The sequence below is a fragment of the Bos grunniens genome, chromosome 8 (genome assembly GCF_055505025.1).
Source record: "Bos grunniens cultivar Pamir isolate PY7600 chromosome 8, Bosgru_T2T1.0, whole genome shotgun sequence".
Classification (NCBI taxonomy): Eukaryota; Metazoa; Chordata; class Mammalia; order Artiodactyla; family Bovidae; genus Bos; species Bos grunniens.
Window position 1 is genome coordinate 11698819 of NC_141172.1, and position 13467 is coordinate 11712285.

The 13467-nt window shown below is 37.2% G+C and overlaps 1 long non-coding RNA gene across 26 annotated transcripts in view; it reads left to right on the forward strand.

Moving 5' to 3' along the window:
- Positions 1-13467, forward strand: part of LOC147366670 (uncharacterized) — a 927553-nt gene that overhangs the window by 657032 nt on the left and 257054 nt on the right. Inside the window, exon 5 of one of the 26 annotated variants that reach the window (XR_015168890.1) lies at positions 1311-2080. The exons of the other annotated variants lie outside the window; for them this stretch is intronic. This is a non-coding gene — a long non-coding RNA (uncharacterized LOC147366670). Of the gene's footprint in view, positions 1-1310; positions 2081-13467 lie in introns of those variants that run through there. 26 annotated transcript variants of the gene reach the window in all.

The following is a 13467-nucleotide window of genomic DNA, read 5'->3' on the forward strand; positions in this document are numbered from 1 at the left end:
ATGTGATATCCATATAGGTAGGGAGTATACCATTTATCTTGTATAATTCTCAAGGCTGAGGCGTTGCATTTATGAGAAATGAATTGCATCAAAGAGTAAGACTGCAAATAAGATGCTTCATGGGCTGAAAAGCAAAGTATGGTTCAGACAGTCTTAACACTGAGGAGGGTAATAAATGATTCACTAAAGGAATTACATTTCAAATGAATGTTGAAGAGCAAATAGGAATTTCCAGATAGAAGATGAAGGTGTGACAAATGAGGAGAAGAGTGAGAGAGAGGATTCTGTGTGCTCAAAACAAATGTTTGCACACTCATAGAGTGTGGCTGGGCTAAGAACAGCAGGCTGTCAACGACTAAGAGTGACTCACATGGATAAGGACAGGGGGGGACTAGCCAAGTTCTAGGACTGCAGATTGAGTTCAGAGGGATACATCTTCTGCCCATTGTTTTCCAATTGGGTTGTTTTTCCTTTTTTGATATAGAGTCCATCATACAGAGTGGTATCAAGCAGAAATAAAAATAAATATTGTATATTAATGCATATATGTAGAATCTAAAACACAAAAGTTACGGATGCACCTATTTGCAGAGTAGGAATAGAGATGCAGACAGAGAATGGACGTGTGGACATGGGGGGAGGGTGAGATGAATTGGGAGATTGAGACTGATGTGTGCACTGCCCTGTGTAAAACAGATAGCTAGGGGGAAGCTGTTATATAGTGCAGGGAGCTCAGCCCGGTGCCCTGTGGTAACCTAGAGGAGTGAGATCGGAGAAGGCAATGGCACCCCACTCCAGTACTCTTGCCTGGAAAATCCGTGGACGGAGGAGCCTGGTGGGCTGCAATCCATGGGATCGCGAAGAGTCGGACACAACTGAGCGACTTCACTTTCACTTTTCACTTTCATGCATTGGAGAAGGAAATGGCAACCCACTCCAGTGTTCTTTCCTGGAGAATCCCAGGGGCGGGGGAGCCTGGTGGGCTGCTGTCTATGGGGTTGCACAGAGTCGGACACGACTGAAGCGACTTAGCAGCAGCAGAAGAGTGGGATACAGCGGGGAGGGAGCTCCAACAGGGAGGGGGTATATGTATACATATAGCCATTTCATTTCATTGTACATTGTAGAGCAACTATACCCCATTTTTTTTTAAGGCATACACATATCCAGATGTTATTATAAGGTTTAGGAATTTTTATCTTATAGGTTCTGGGAAGTCAGGGACAATTTTTAAGTGGATTATTTCCATGATTTATATCTGTTACTTGAAAATATATATATATATATATATATATATATAGTTCTTTCAGCTTCACAGAAAACAGTTTGGAAAACAGAAAGACCGGCTGGAGAAAGTACTTGAGAATGTTGCTGAAAATATACACGGTAGAAGGGATGAAGCACTGAGGTTGAGGAGTGAAAGAGAGAAGAGCCACCAGTGGTGAACATGCAGAACTTGGAGTTTATGAATTCTACTTTATTTCCAGAGCAGGACCCTTTAACTGGAAGACTCATTGTTTACCCAACATACTCTCTTCCGACGTATTCTTCAACACACATCAGGGAGGAAGACCTCTTTGTTAAAACTCATGCTTCTCACCCTCAGTCTGAGTTCTCAGGTTCTCTTAGCCCTTGTCCCATGCTCTAGAAGCACATGCATTTACAGGATGTCTCTTTGTTAATCTTTTGTTTTATACTAACTCAGAGGTGAGCATCTTGAGGAAAGTGCCTGTAAGTTGCCTTGTAGCCATCTCTTTTGAACCAAGCATGGTAGACTGACGTAGAAGACAGTCAAATTCATAAATAAAAGAAAGACTAATAAAGTAATTTTGGAAAATACAAAATGCCAGATAGTTAATCTTAACTGGGCTTATTACCTTCTTTTAAGTCTTTCTAGCTTTGACCAACATTCTACTCTTGCCTCAATAATTTGAGATAATGCTTTCCTTAATGACTAAGTATACAAAATGGATTGTTAGTTTTTGTTTAATAAAATGCATATTGTGCTTTAAGTGCTATATCATCAAAAGCCTGATATAGATTCAGCTATGAAAATTTAATTAAATTTTATCTCATAAAAGCTGTCTAAAAATTAATCTATACAATTTAGCTGTGCTATAAGAGAGCTTCTATTGAAATGGCTAAAGATTTCAGTCAATTCAAGTTTAATGGAGAACAAATGAAAATTTAAGAAAACAATTCATTCCTTTGTTAGTGAATTAAAATTAGGGAAAATTTGCATTTTGCAAACAAGTAGTACATTATATTCCACATAGCTCAGCTTATATTATTTAATGCTTTAAAATATAAAACTCTGAAATAATATTTCACTCACTGTATGGCCTTATCCAAAATTGCTTAACTTTGTGAATTTTTGTCTATTTAAGGTGAACTAGTTGTGTCAATTTCAAAAATTTCTTGGCTTGCATCAGCATCTATTCTCTGTGGTTCTTTTACAGTAATGGGAGTGGAATGAACATCGTGTCTAATATATCTGTTTCATACATCTCTCAGTATTTCACACCTGAAGACCATTAAGGTCAATTTAATAATATCAAGATCTAATAATTACAAATCAACTACTAGAGGATATTATAACTAATGTTCAGGCTGCTGCTGCTGCTAAGTCACTTCAGTCATGTCCGACTCTGTGCGACCCCATAGACGGCAGCCCACCAGGCTCCCCTGTCCCTGGGATTCTCCAGGCAAGAACACTGGAGTGGGTTGCCATTTCCTTCTCCAATGCATGAAAAGTGAAAAGTGAAAGTGAAGTCGCTCAGTCGTGTCTGACTCTTAGCGATCCCCTGGACTGCAGCCTACCAGACTCCTCCATCCATGGGATTTTCCAGGCAAGAGTACTGGAGTGGGGTGCCATTGCCAATGCAATACAAAGTCAGCCTCTCTTTTGGAGAGTGGATAAATTGTTAGTATTTTAGAAAATGTGGCAGTATGTAACAAAAGACTTAAGAATTCTCCCTGTTGGTGGTGGGGGTTAAAATGAATAAGCAATAACACAAAGTAATGTTAGGGCAGTGAAAATACTTTATATGATACTGTAATGGAGGATACATGTCATTAGGAAAGGAAAAATGTTAGTCACTCAGTCATGTCCAACTCTTTGAACCCCATGGACTGTAGGCCATTAAAATCTTCTGTCCATGGAATTCTCTAGGCAAGATTACTAAAGTGGGTAGCCATTCCCTTCTCCAGGGGATCTTCCTGACCCAGGGACTGAACCCAGGTCTCCAGCATTGTAGGCAGGCTCTATGGCCTGAGCCACAAGAGAAGCCCACATGCATTTGTTCAAATCCATAGAATTCATAATAACCAAGAGTGAAGTCTAGGTTAACTGTCAACTTAACGGTGACTACGAAATGTCAATGTAAATTTATTTTTGGTAAGAAATGTACCATTCTAGTGAGCAGTGTTGATAATGGGGGAGGCCTTACATATGTGAGGGTAGGAGTACATGGGAAAACTCTATACCACCTTCTCAATTTTGTTATAAATCTAAAATGGCTCTACAAATTACTGTCTTACAAATATTGATGGGATTATCTTTTATCATGCCAGAGCTTAGAACATGTGTTTGTTTTCCCATCTACCCAGAATAGCTTTAAAGTAACTGTAACTTAGAGCTGTGTAATGATACTTAAAAAATAAAAACCCAAAACAAGAGCGTTCATGCCCTATGGAGGAGGGCTTAACAGTCTTTGAAAGACAGGGGGGAGCATATGATGTCATTTTAATATTTAAACCAAATCCCCAAGTCAAAGATTACACAGAAGACCATTTCCAAGAAGATGAGGACTGTTTCACTCAGTTTATTGATTCCATTAGGAAATCTTGTTGACTTCAGAACAAGATAAAGATGTGCAGGATCCAGTTACTTCCCACTCCTCCAATGCAGCCTCCCTGATATAAATCACCACTCTCCTCATCTGGGTGAATGCAATAAGTAGGTCTCCCCAGTTTCCTGTTGAACTCAAGAGTCAACTCATCACAGCTTCACTGCAATGTTTTTAAATCCAGATTATGGGACTTCCCTGGCAGCACAGTGGCTAAAACTTTGCCTTCCAATGCAGGGGGCACAGGTTTGATCCCTGGCCATGGCCAAAAAAACAAACAAACAAACAAACAAAAAAGCATAAAACAGAAACGGTGTTCTGTGTAACAAATTTGACTCTTTGTGACGCCATGGACTGTAGCCTGCCAGCCTCCTCTGTCCAAGGGGGTTCTCCAGGCAAGAATACTGGCATGGGTTGCTAAGCCCTCCTGGAGGGGATCTTTTCAACCCAGGGGTTGAACCCAGGTAAACCACATTCCAGGCAGATTCTTTACCATCTGAGCTACCAGGGAGGTCCAACAAACTTGATAAAGACCTTAAAAGTGATCCACATCAAAAGAAATCTTTTTAAAAATATGTCAAAAACAGATTGTGATGCTTCTGTGTTCGTAACCCATGAATCCCTGTTTCTTTCACACTTGAAGCTATGTTCTTTGAGTGACCTCTGAGGTCCTAACTGACCAACAAAGCCCCATCTTTCTGACTTCCTTTTCTATTACTCTCCTCCTTGCTTCAGCCTGCTGGCCACCAGCCTTTGGTCATACCTCAGACATGCTGGGGATGTTCCGACTGCTGCTGTTTCTACGGGAACTTTCTTTGGAACATAATGCTTTTTCTAGAGACATAGGATTGTCTAACTGCCTCACTGCCTTCAAGTCTGTACAAACATCAACCTGCTGGACTTAACAGAAACCTTTATCTTTCTTTAAGCTCCTCAGGTACCATTGATCTAATTAACCTCCCTCATTCCCTTACTATTTCCTTATCTTAAATAGCAATGTACTTAGTAATGTATTTTTTTTCATTTTTTTGCCTGCCTCTCCTCAATGTAATGTAACCTCCATAGTGGTAATAATATTGATCATCCTTAATCAAGAGTGAATGCCCCAGAGTCTAGAACATTCTTTAGAACATCAGCCAGTCAGTTCAGTCCTTCAGTCATGTCTGACTCTGTGCAACCCCATGGACTGCAGGATGCCAGTCTTCCCTAACCTTCAGTGACTCCTGCAACTTGGTCAAACTTATGTCGATCAAGTTGGCGATGCCACCCGACCATCTCATCCTCTGTCGTCCCCTTCTCCTCCTGTGTTTAATCTTTCCCAGCATCAGGGTCTTTTCTAATGAGTCAGTTCTTTGCAGTAGGTGGCCAGAGTATGGAATTTCAGCTTCAGCATCAGTCCTTACAATGAATATTCAGGATTGATTTCCTTTAGGATTGACTGGTTTGGTCTTCATGCTGTGCAAGGGACTCTCAAGAGTCTTCTTCAACAGCACAGTTCAAAAGCATCAATTCTTCGGTGCTCAGGTTTCTTTTCTTTCAAGACCTGATAGAACAGTCTTATGGACTCTGTTGCAGAGGGAAAGGGTGGGAAGATTTGGGAGAATGGCATTGAAACATGTATAATATCATGTATGAAACGAGTTGCCAGTCCAGGTTCGATGCACGATACTGGATGCTTGGGGCTAGTGCACTGGGACGACCCAGAGGGATGGTATGGGGAGGGAGGAGGGAGGAGGGTTCAGGATGGGGAACAAATGTATACCTGTGGCAGATTCATTTTGATATTTGGCAAAACTAATACAATTTGTAAAGTTTAAAAATAAAATTTTAAAAAAAAAGAGGAACAAAAGAGCCTCTTGATGAAAGTGAAAGAGGAGAGTGAAAAAGCTGGCTTAAAACTCAACATTCAAAAAACTAAGATCATGGCATCTGGTCCCATGACTTCATGGCAAATAAATGGGGAAACAATGGAAATAGTGAGAGACTTTATTTTCTTGGGCTCCAAAATCACTGCATATGGTGACTGCAGTCATGAAATTAAAAGATGCTTTCTACTTGGAAGAAAAGCTATGACCAACCTAAACAGCATATTAAAAAGCAGAGATATTACTTTGCCCACAAACGTTCATGTAGTCAAAACTATGGTTTTTCCAGTAGTCATATGTGGATGTGAGAGGTGGACCATGAAGAAAGCTGAGCACCAAAGAATTGATACTTTTGAACTTCGGTGTTGGAGAAGACTCTTGAGAGTCCCTTGGACTGCAAGGAGATTCAACCAGTCAGACCTAAAGGAAATCAGTCCTGAATATTCATTGGAAGGACTGATGTTGAAGCTGAAACTCCAATACTTTGGCCACATGATGCGAAGGACTGACTGATTGGAAAAGCTCCTGATGCTGGGAAAGATTGAAGGCAGGAGGAGAAGGGGAGGAAGGAGGATGAGGTGGCTGGATGACATCACCAAGTCGATGGACATGAGTTTGAGTAAGCTCCAGGAGTTGGTGATGGAGAGGGAAGCCTGGCATGCTGCAGTCCATGGGAAAGAATAGGACATTACTAAGTGACTGAAGTAAACAGACTTCTTTATAGTCCAACTCTCACATCCATACATGACTACTGGAAAAACCATAGCTTTGACTAGACGGACCTTTGTCGGCAAAGTAACACCTCTCCTCTTATTATGATGTCTAGATTGGTCACAGCTTTACTTCCAAGGGGCAAGCATCTTTTAATTTCATGCCTGCAGTCACCATCTGCAATGATTTTGGAGCCCAGGAAAATAAAGCCTGTCACTGTTTATACTGTTCCCCTATCGGCTTGCCATGAAGTGATGGGATCAGATGCCATGATCTTCGTTTTTGAATGTTGAGTGTTAAGCCAACTTTTTCACTCTCTTTCACTTTCATCAAGAGGCTCTTCAGTTCCTCTTCACATTCTGTCATAAAGGTGGTGTCTTCTGCATGTCTAAGGTTATTGATATTTTTCCTGGCAATCTTGTCATCAGCTTGTGCTTCATGCAGCTTGGCATTTTGCATGATGTACTCTGCATCTAAGCTAAATAAGCAGGGTGACAACATACAGCCTTGACATACTTATTTCCTAATTTGGAACCAGCCTGTTGTCTCATGTCTGGTTCTAACTGTTGCTCCTTGACCTGCATATAGATCTCTCAGGAGGCAGGTGAGGTGGTCTGCTATTCCCATCCCTTTAAGATTTTTCCACAGTCTGTTGCGATCCACACAGTCAAAGGCTTTAGCCTAGTCAATTAAGCAGAAGTAGATGTTTTTTCTGGAATTCTCTTGCTTTTTCTATGATCCAATGGATGTTGATAATTTAGAACTTCAAACATTCTATTTAGAATATAGATTTAAAAAAAAAGAACATAGATTTTATTTATTCTATTTAGAATTATTTATTCTATTTAGAACACAAAATTTAGAATATATTGGCAATTTAAAACATTCTTCAGAATCTAGGTATGGTATGAAAAACTTGTCAAATCAATTAGTAGATAAAGAATAGGGTTTTAAAAGTTTAACAGAATAAATGAAAGCAAAAGGAAACAAGAAATCTATGGATCCTAGTAAAATTAAATCTAAGGATAAATAGAAAGGTTTAAAATATTTTTAAGTGAAAAGTTTTACAAAATAGCATTAACTTTTTGCCCAGATATCTTTTCAACAGGATGAGTTTTTATGAAACAATTTATGTATGCTCTCAAAGTTGAGTCAAAGTGCTTTTAAATCTATATTTCTATACTTAGCAAGTTAGCAGTCATATCTATGTGCAGGATAAAGGTATTTTTAAGTTTCTTAGGCTTCCCTGATAGCTCAGTTGGTTAAGGATCTGCCTGCAATAAAGGAGACCCCAGTTCCATTCCTAGGTTGGGAAGATCCACTGGAGAAGGGATAGACTGACCACTCCAGTATTCTTGGTCTTACCTTGTGGCTCAGCTGGTAAAGAATCTGCCTGCAATGTGAGAGACCTGGGTTCAGTCCCTGGGTTGGGAACATCCCCTGAGGAAGGAAAAGGCTATTCGCTCCAGTATTTTGACCTAGAGAATTCTATAGATGATATAGTGCATGAAGTTGCAAAGAGTCAGACACAACTAAGCAACTTTCACTTCAGGTATAGGTAAGTTTTTCTGTCTCAAAAACTTTTTGAAATATTATACAAAATGTACAGTATCAAAATGAAACTGGAATAAAAGAATGACTAATAATTGTGATTCAGAAAAAAGCAAGTCACAACTTGCTTTATATTATAGAATAAGATGCAAAGGAAACCAATGGTCAGAGAGTGCAGTGGACCCACAAAAGGACTGGTTCAAATTAGCATGAAAAAGAGGATAACCCCAACAGATTTCATGACAAAGACATTCCTTAACATTATATGTAAATTTTGTCACTGAAAAATGCAACCCTTAAAAACTCCAAGGAAGACAACCACACCATACAGAGAAAACTGAAAATGAAGCAAAATCATGACACATTTTTGAGCTATTTCATGTGTTTGAGAAAAGTATTTGCATGTTCCCTCATCATTTCTGCATAGGCCCTTTAATGGGTCACAGATATAGTTACATAAAATTCTCCACCTTACCCTGTTCACGTTAAGCTGTTCAGTGGAAAGATGTATTTAAATTGCCATATTATTGGGGAATCTATTTATACCATTTTTGTTTAATCAGCATTTATACAAGCACACTAAACATACAGGTGAGTTAGGGCATTTTCTCAAATAAAATACTGCAAAACTGGTATATCAGTTTTTAACCTGAGTGATAGATAGGAAGATACAGTCTTACATAGAGATGATCATTTCTTTCTCCTTTATAGTACTATGGAGTTAGCATATTTGTTTAAAGATAATGATTCTAGGTGGAAATGTTTAACTGTATATTTAAAGGGAACTATTAGATCTAAAAAAAAACAAAATAACATAAAATGGGAAATAGAGGAGAACCTTGATCAGGTGATTAAATTCACTGGTAGTTCTCTTATAATCTAGGGTTAACTGAATTCGTCTAACTTTTATGAATTGAGAACATGAGTCACAGCTATAAAATGTAAAGCTATAATTGCTAATTAGCAATATAACTAAAAAATAGTAACACTTGATGTGAAATATATGTGTAGCATATGAAAAATACATTAATATCAAATGCTTTATTTCTGGTTTGTAGAATTTCAGATTATTTTATTGAAATTTAAAAGTTCATATATGTGTATATATATTATAATTTAGTGTCTCAAGTATAAAAACAATGGTGTGTATATATATATATATACACACATATATATATTTAGATACCAAAAAAATGAAAAAAAGCTAATGCTGAACATCAATTATAGCAACCAGATGTAATCGGGAGAGGCATCACAAAGAATATGAGCATTTGCTTATGTTTTAAAGATAGAAAGGAATTTCATTATTCAAAGAGCATCACACACTAATAGATGTTTAAAAGCATAATTTACAACATGAAAGGAAGGGTATCAGTTAATTAACTATAGGTTACTAAGGTATTTTCCCCTTATATTGAAAGTAAATTCACTTAAAGTGAAATTGCTCAGTAGTGTCCGACTCTTTGTGACACCATGGACTGTAGCCCACCAGGCTCCTCCATCCATGGGATTCTCCAGGCAAGTGTACTGGAGTGAGTTGCCATTTCCTTCTCCAGGAGATCTTCCTGACCCAGGGAACGAATCTGGGTCTCCTGCATGCATTGTAGGCAGACACTTTAACGTCTGAGCCACAAGGGAAATCTAAATTTAGGTTTAATAACCTACTGGGAAAGGAATCTAGTTGATATGCCTTAATAAAACACACACACACACACACACACACACACACACAATACCCGAGGACTGCAGAGACCCACCACTCCCCACCTAAATGAATAGACTACTGGATAAAATAGTATATATATTAACCAAATTATTAAAAAAAAATCTGTCTTTACCAACTGTCGATGTAGAGGACCTGGACTTTCACATATGGCTTGTGAGAGTATAAAACAATACAGCCACTTTAGAAAACACCCTTTTGAAATAAAATTAGACCATGCTGTTGAACATTTTTTCATGAAAATTCATGCAATTCACTCTTCCCTAATAATCAGGAATAGGAAATTTTTGCATATTCCATTCTTTATACTGTTCTTATATTTCAATAATATACAAATTGTTTATCTTTTACATGTTAAATTTTATACATAAATGGTAAGACGTTCCACAGCATATTTTGTCTGAAGACCTCCTATGTATGGCAATGTTAATTTAAAAACCCTCAATAATGTGATAATATTATTTGAATAACTCACTTCATCAAGGCTCAAAGCAGTTAAAATATTTCGCCATCTGGCTAAATGTGAATAGTGAGTAACTTCAGATTTGAAAAATAGCAATTACTGTGTGATCTTAACATCACTTACTTAACCTTAGTGCTAGTGAGTTAAGGATTATACAGTAGAGTGACTTCATAAGTCTCCAAAGAATGGAAAGGACTCTGCTCTCAATGTATCAGAAAACCCATCCGAGAGAGAGACAAATATCAGCATCCAACCCAGCTGCGCCAACATCTGTTTGCCTATCCATTGGGGAAGAATAAATGTCCAAGAAAAGATGACAGTTAATAGAAATGCTGATAAGAGAATTGTGAAGTATAAATAGAAAGCAGCATTATTAGAAATCCTCTTTTGCTGAGGGTTGCAATACTTTTATAGATGAATATTATTTACTGATTTAAACTGATCTCAAATGTTTAAAAATATTGTATAAATTTGCCACATTTTATGATACATACCAACCTGTAAAATGTTTGCTTAACCCAAACTTTGTGTTAATGACAAGTTATATACCATTTTATACAATTAGATATTTTTAAAGTAGCATGAATATTATACACAAGTAAGATAAGTTGTGTATGATAGTGTATTTCTTATTAATAAATAAGCAAACTTTCTTTTTAAAAATGTGTTTCTTATGAAAAAATAATATTTAAACAAGTAAAAATAATAAAGGCTTCCTTTGTGGCTCAGTGGTAAAGAATCTGCCTGCCAGTGCAGAAGATGCACGTTCAGTCCCTGGGTTGGGATCCACAAGATCTCCTGGAGAAGGAAATGGCAGCCCACTCCAGTATTCTTGTCTAGGAAACCCCATGGACAGAGGAGCCTGGGGGCTAGAATCCATGGGGTCACAAAAGAGTTGGACATGACTTAGTGACTAAACAAAACAACAAAAATAATATATCACAAATTACAATCATTCCAAAAAATGTTGAATCTGAGTTAGTGTTAATAGTTTCAAATAATCTGAATTTTTAAATACATGTAGTCATGTATGAATACAACACATGATTAACTGTGCAAGAGGAAGTAGAAAGAAGAAAAAAAAAATGTTGCTTCCATGATGAGTAATTGTGGATTTTATTCTTAAATTTATCATTAACTCAGAGTAATTTTCCTTCACATTTGTAGGTTTCTGGTAATCTTAACATTCCTTTAAGGTCAGCTGTAATGATTTAGTCTTTAAATATATACTGAAATTCAATATAATATTTAATACATACTTAGATCATTTAAAAAAATAAATCAGTTATTAAACCACATAATCAATCTAAAACTTGTCTTAATGCTAAGGACCAATGAAGCTTGCTGGCTTAAACTCTCTCTTACAATGTGAAATGCAGACAAGGTCGGAACAATTCTTATCTGTTATAAAAGCCTCATTGTGTCCTTATATCCAGGTTGACCATTTATAGTTTTCAATATATAAGAAAACACACTATCCATGGACACTCTGTCCACCTAATTCAAGGGCCTGAATTCTTACTGTTGGCCATACCTCTAGTTTACTGTTTTTCAGAAGGAGGTTTAAAATTAATATAAAGGAAGCTCTGCAGATTTTTATTTTTCTGTGATTTCCTGGGTCATTACCATGGTCTGTGTATTGATAGATTAATGGACCAATTCTAATCAATGGCAAGGACCACAGTGTGTCACATCATAAAATGCAATTTGGAGGTTTCTTGCCACATATTTATTTTAAATTAATATTTATTAGCTTCTGAATCCTTGGCACCCATAAAATGTGAATACAAAAGTCAGCTGCAAATAAATGCTGTTATGTCCTTATTAGCATACTCATAGTCACTAATGCGAAAAAAGGTGATGAGAAATATCCCAGGTTCTAGCCAGTCTCAGCTGGATATTATTCTTAGAAATAAGTTAGTTTATGCAAATAAGGTATAGCTTCTAATCATAAACAGGGGATAAAATGCCCAAAGAAAGAAAATATGAATGCATAATCATTCTTGTTTAGTCTAGCAAAAGCTTATTAGCTCACACCTCTTGAAGGGACTCCTAATCAATAATGGTGAAAAATATATATATAATTAGTGTGATTTTGATACTCATCTTTTATTGAAGGTATATAAATAAAATAAATTGACAACATTATATGCTATATATAAGCATAAATGTGTTTGTGTGTGTGTGTATATATATATATATATTTTTTTTATGTATAGCACATAAACATATTTTTCAGTAAATTTTCCCACATGCACACTGAAAACTCCTACATAAACACAGTTGTAAATTATGAGAAATTTTTAATGGATAAAGTAAGAACTTATGATTCTTCCCCTCTACAAAAATGCCAAACTAGAGAGATATTAAGGCTTAGAATAGAGTGTTCTAAAGTCTCTATGTATCTCAGTTGAGAAAGAGGGGGGTTTTACAAAGTAAACTATATGATAGTAATTATTTAATCTTAAGACTCAGGCTTCCCTTGTGGTTCAGCTAGTAAAGAATCTGCCTGTGATGTGGGAGACCTGAGTTCGATCCCTGGGTTGGGAAGATCCCCTGGAGAAGGGATCCACTCCAGTATCCTGGCCTGGAGAACCCCATGGACTACAGTCCATGGGGTGACAAAGAGTTGGACAATACTGAGCAACTTTTACTTTCACTCTTGAGTTCTTAAGTAAAAATTTTTTTCCACAAGCAATCATTCTTCTCTTCATCTCCCTCACATATGGGAATGATGATATAAGTTTTTGTTAAGATTGTGAATTTCAAGGATAATTATTCAATATCATTTAATAATAAAATAGCCTCTAAGTATATAGCATATGTCTTGCAAATAGAAGACACTAAACATTGTGTAATAAATATTGCTTTTGCTAACATAATAATACTCAATACTATAAAAGTGGCAATAATTGTGTGCTTATAGTTCCATTTTCTTTGACTTGGAAGATTATAATAGTCTGACTCCCTTTTAGATGTTTGACTACTGACTCTTAAGTCTCTCCTTTCCTTTCCCTTTGGCACCACATGTAGAGAGACAGATTTAAAAAAAAAAAAAAAAGTCCTTGCATGTGTGCATCCCCTCCTTTAGTACTGACAGGACATTTCTCTCGCCCATGCATGTATTCCCAGTCCAACCTCCTTGACACTGTGAAGGCCCAACTCATTCCCCCTAGTTTGTTCTAATGGGTCCAAACCAGCTTGCACCTGACTAGCTCTCCCCAAGCACCCTTTGTTTGAGTCATAAACTGTCAAGATTCTCTTGGTAATGGAGTGTCACCAACCTTGACAACTGAGCCATTTCAC